The 5660-nt window shown below is 31.0% G+C and overlaps 1 pseudogene; it reads left to right on the top strand.

Moving 5' to 3' along the window:
• The first annotated feature begins 2839 nt into the window (after positions 1-2839).
• LOC122583362 lies at positions 2840-4215 on the top strand (annotated as a pseudogene).
• The last annotated feature ends 1445 nt before the right edge of the window (positions 4216-5660 follow it).

The following is a 5660-nucleotide window of genomic DNA, read 5'->3' as shown; positions in this document are numbered from 1 at the left end:
TTATCTTTAAAGCGTTTATATTGTTTATAGGTTACATAAAGACTTTGTATTTTTTTTTCGAACATTCAGTCGGTACACGACATCAGAGAACCTCACCGTATAATGGTGAAGTTTTACACTTACCAAGACAATGAGATGTTGACTATAGGCCGTTACAAATATTCAGAAGAAAAAACCCCAAAACTTGTCATCTCTGATGATGAAACACAAGACCTTGGAAGCAGTTATAGTCCAAAAATACATGATCACAATCTAGAAACCTGTTGTCACCCGTTATACATCTACAATAAAACATTTTGCATTTCATTGCCTATACATCAAATAAACCTACAAAGTTCGTATAATAAAAATGTAGGAAAAATACAAAAATATGACTGGTAGCTATATAAATGATTTGATAAAACGTGCTTAAAAATAGATTCAAAGATGATATTTTATGAATTGAGGTTTGATTGTATAAATTCTAGCATGGTCGTACTTGTTTTTGCGCATCATTGTTGAAAACTTCACTTATCAACGGCTGAGTTAAAAGCCTATTTTCCATTCTTCTTACATGCCTCATGTCCATCATTTTGGTCTAGCAAATTTTTAAATGTATTTGTGCTAAATCTCACAACTGCTCTTACGAATGCTCGTAATCATCCCTTCCTTGTGAGGATAATCAGTCCACATTGCAAGACTATCATCCAATCCTTCTATATGAAAATACTAGTTAATCAACCCGGGTTTAATCCGGACATATTAATTAAAATTGTAAAACTATAAAATAAATTAAAAGAAATTATGTAATATTTGTTTTTAAAACATTATAACTTGATATAAATCTAATAATTTAACTAAAACAATAATTATATAGTTAATAAATCAACTAAATAAAAAAAACATTTTATTTGTGATATTATATAAGAGAGATTTTTTATTCTTTAAACAAATGATTGATATTTTTAGGCTATTTCTATATTATTTATATATATATATATGACATCATAATTAAATAAAAAGAATTTTTAAGTGAAATATAGATTTACCACATCAACAACTTTTTAATAATAACTATAAAAAACAATCTTGTTTTATTATATATAGAGATAGAGATTTACCTAAGACGATTTACGTAACAATATAGATAAACCTAAATAGTATTTATTGAATATGTTTTACAACAAAGAAATCATCATTCATCTTCTAAAAATAAAGGACACATGGGACTCTAAAAACGGAAGTTCAAACATAATTTTTTGTACAATTTTTCCAATATGATAAGATTTTTCTAAAAGAAAATTCGAAAATTCCACAAACAAATATTAATGTAGAACTAATAATTTTAATCAAGAAGAAAATATTATGTAAGTATATGTTTATTTTTCTTTAGCTAAAAAGTATACAGTAAAAAAGTTCACTAAAAATCCATATAAACAATGTCGGAAAACTAAGTCTCCATATTGTTAAGTGTGGTAGTTTATTAGTTCTCAAACTTAAAATCTCTACAGCTTTAATGACGTGTTTGGTTACGGAAAAAACTTCTTATTTTATATTTATCTTTTCCAAGCAAACATACAAAAATAAAATACGCGTTTTAATAAATGTTTTTCTTGAAAATATTCAGAAAAATAGAATACAATGTTTTTCAATGGGAAACTTGAAAAATTTTATTGCTTTTATTTTTCATTTCCCACCTCTTTCCTTCATTTCTAAATGTATTATAGTTTTCTAAACTGGAAAATAAAACTAGCATTTTCTAATAAGAATGCGATTTAAATACTTTATTTATTTTTTAGAAATGAAAAGACCTTTATATTTTCTAAAAAATTAAAAATGAAAAAGTAAAATCATTTTTTATAACTAAACACAACCTAAAATTGTTAGATATCACAATTTATCAAATAAAAACAATAATTAAATGAAATTTTATTTTATATACGGTTATCAGTTGGGCTTTTCATCAACACTCTATATCTCAACTAAATAAATGTTCAAAAACGTATGCATTGTTTGCCGTCAAATAACAAGTTTAGGCATTTAAAGCTAAATACAATCATAATATTATTGATTAATATATAAAACATTTTGCATTTCGTTGCCTATACATCAAATGAATGTATAAAGTTAGTATAATAAAGTTGTAGGACAAAATAGAAAAATATGACACAACCCGTGGATCGTGCACGTGTATTAAGAGTAGTAGCTAGTTAATGAGAGTTATATTGATAAAACGTGCTTAAAAATAGATTCAAAGTTGATATTTTATGGAACAGTATTCAATTGACTAAATGAGCAAGGTTTGATATGTATAAATTCCGGCATGGTTTTGCTTGTTTTTGCACATCACTGTTGAAGACTTCACTTATCAATGGATGACTTCGAAGCCTATTTTCCATTCTTGCTTACATGCCTCATATCCACCATTTTTGTTTGGGTGATTTTCAAATTTATTTGTGCTAAATCTCACATTCTGTCAACCCCAATTGCCCTTTCGATCATTGCACATCTCCACCTATTATATCCAATTCCACATCAAGCTTTTCACAAGCTTTCTTATCGATATGGGCCCATATTACGACTCTATATGGGCTCTAAACCTAGTATTGTTGTTTGTTCACCAGAAATGGCAAAAGAATTTCTTAAATCGCATGAAAATGTGTATTTAGACAAAGCCCGAAGCTCAACTGCAGATTACCTGACTTATGGAACAAAGGTCATGGTGTTTGCTCCTTATGGACCACACTAGAAGTTTTTCAAAAAGATACTTATGTCAAATCTTCTAAATGAAAGTACACTTGACATGTTTAGTTTAGTTAGACACCAAGAGATAAATGGTTTTATATAATCAATATCAAAAATGGCCAAAGTTGGGGAGGCTGTGAATCTTGGCAAGGAGCTGACGAAGTTGTCTAACAATGTGATATCAAGAATGTTGGTCGGTGTAAGATGCATAGATGATGAGGAGGATGTTGCAGACTATTTGATAAACTTAGGTACTGATATGTTAAAGGCATCTAGTAACTTTAACCTTTCGGATTACATATGGTTGTTTAATTAAGATTCTCAACTTGAAAGGATTAGGGAAAAAGGCAAGGAAGCTCCGTGTGAGATTTGATGTAATGATAGAAAGGATCATAAAAGAGCATCAAGAGGCAAGAAAACACGGTGGGGAAGTGAAAGACTTGCTTCATATTTTACTTGTATAACAAGACGAGAGCTTAGAGATAAAGTTGAGCAAAGAAAACATCAAAGCCTTTATATTGGTAACATTAATTAATATGATTACATTTTCAAACTCATTATGTAACAATTTCAATTCGACTTACGATTGTAAATGGTTATCATAAGTATTTGAATAGAAGCAAAAACTAATTCTTGCGATCTAATTACTAAATGATCAAATAAATAATTTTGGTACTATGGATAATGACTTTCATACTGGATTGCTCAAGCGGATTATTAATTTGGTATGAGATTATTAAACTATCCAAGTATGTACACGCTATGTTTTATGACAATTGATTTTTTGTTTATCCTAATCATACACATGTACCATCACTTTCAAAAGGCTCACCCTTAGAAAAATTATGCTCTTATATTTTGCTTTAGGACATATTTGCTGCCGCAAAGCAAGTACCATGGAATGGGCTTTATCACAACTAATCAATCACCCAAATGTCATGAAAAAGGCTCTTGAAGAAATCCATCGAGTTGTTGGTGAAGAAAGACTTCTACAAGAATCAGACATACCAAACCTTCCATACCTCCAAACAGTCGTCAAGGAAACATTACGTCTCCATCCAGCTATGCCAGTGTTAGCAAGACAATCAACAAAAGATTTTATGGTGGCGGGTTACCATATTCCAGCAAAGACTCAAGTTTTTATTAATGTGTGGGGCCTTGGTAGAGACCCAAACCATTGGGAAAGCCCACATGAGTTCCGGCCTGAAAGATTTCAAGAAAAAAGAGAACAAGTTAGATGTAAGAGGGCAACACTTTCAGATGTTACCTTTTGGTAGTGGGAGAAGGATGTGTCCCGGGATATCATTGGCACAGTTTATGCTACACACAACACTTGGAACAATGATTCGGTGCTTTCACTGGAAGGCTGGAAAAGATGGAGATCTACCTAGTGTTGATATGGAAGAGGGATTTGGGATCACGCTTACTAGAGGTTACCATTTGGTATGTATCCCGGTGCCTCGTCCTGATCCTATCCCATTTCCAATGTAACATGCCATGCATGTATTGTTAGTTACTATCCTAAATTTAGCACGTTTGAAAGTAAATAAGAGGATATGTATCCCAACTTGCAGTTCAAACTCCAGAAGAGTTTAGAATCTTGTTCTTCAATGTTTTTTCTGAGCTTTATAATTATAATTGTTTTTGTACTTCTGTTTTGCAATCTAGTGCTTTGCTAGATGCTTATTTATTATCAAGTATATTACGTGGTTTTTGCAATCTAGAATGGGATTATAATTAACAAAGATAAAGACCTTCATCATATATGCTCTTTAGTCTATAACATTGATTTAACACAAAATGGTGACAGTAATGAAACTGCAAACTGAATATACATGCATTATCTGAGTCTTACCACTATCGGAGATACGTTGCATATGAAACTAACTCCTACCAGAGATTTGAGCAACACGGGAACAAATTAACCTAATCTTTATACTTATAACCACCAAAAACCAATAATGAACTAAGAATGATTGTTTGGTTTTTGATTTTAACTAAACATCACCAAAAACCTATACATGCTCATCCTTATTTTAAAAGATTAATCAAGAAAAAAGTTGTCCTTAGTGGGTCAACTAAAATGTACTTTATAGTTAACCTGGCCTTAGTGGTCAAATGGGGAATGGTCGAACGCTAGATTAAAAGTTGATTATATTGACTAAAATCGACGATTGTTTTGATGGTCATAGTTTACACAAGTTGGGTGTTTGAAAATAAGGAATAGTTTATTTCTTCGGCTAACTTTAATGTTAAGGGGGAGGGAATGTGTGCGGTGAACATCACGGCTTGGACATGATTTTGACGGTTTGTTGGCTGTCGCTCTTCTGGTTTCCAAACAAATTAGCACTTTCGGTTTGAGTTAGCATCCCTCACCAATCACAAATGACAATTTGAATATAAAATGGAAAATTCTAGCAAAATTCGAGTGAGCTTTTGTTGTTCTTTAGGGAAAATGATAAGTTTTAGAAAAGCCTCTCCATCCTATGCCTGTTGAAAAGATTCGAACAACTTTTTATGTGTGTCTTATGTTGCACAATATGATTATATAAGAGGACAGGAGGGAAATCTCACCGGTTCATATAATGGATGGGTCAGTCCAGACAGTTTTTGACGAGAGGGCAGTATCGGAGTTACTAGTGAAGATATCCGTCACTCGCTAAGGTTTGATCATACGAAACTTGTAGCGGCAAGACTTGGATTTCCTCGATAGTTAGTAATTTTATAAGTATTATGCAACGTTATGTTTTTTTATTTTTAGATATTATGCAATGTTGCTTTTTATTTTTATAGGAGTATGCAATATTGTGTTTTGATATTTGACATATCATGAAATGTACTTTTTATTTTACATAAATGTTATCTTTTTTACTTTGATATATGAATATTATGTTGGTTCTTTTTTTTTTCTATTTATAATAAAAAAAAAATTAATT

Source organism: Erigeron canadensis, chromosome 9 (genome assembly GCF_010389155.1).
Source record: "Erigeron canadensis isolate Cc75 chromosome 9, C_canadensis_v1, whole genome shotgun sequence".
NCBI classification, from domain to species: domain Eukaryota; kingdom Viridiplantae; phylum Streptophyta; class Magnoliopsida; order Asterales; family Asteraceae; genus Erigeron; species Erigeron canadensis.
Note: the sequence above shows the minus strand (reverse complement) of the source record. Positions and strands in the feature narration are given on the sequence as shown.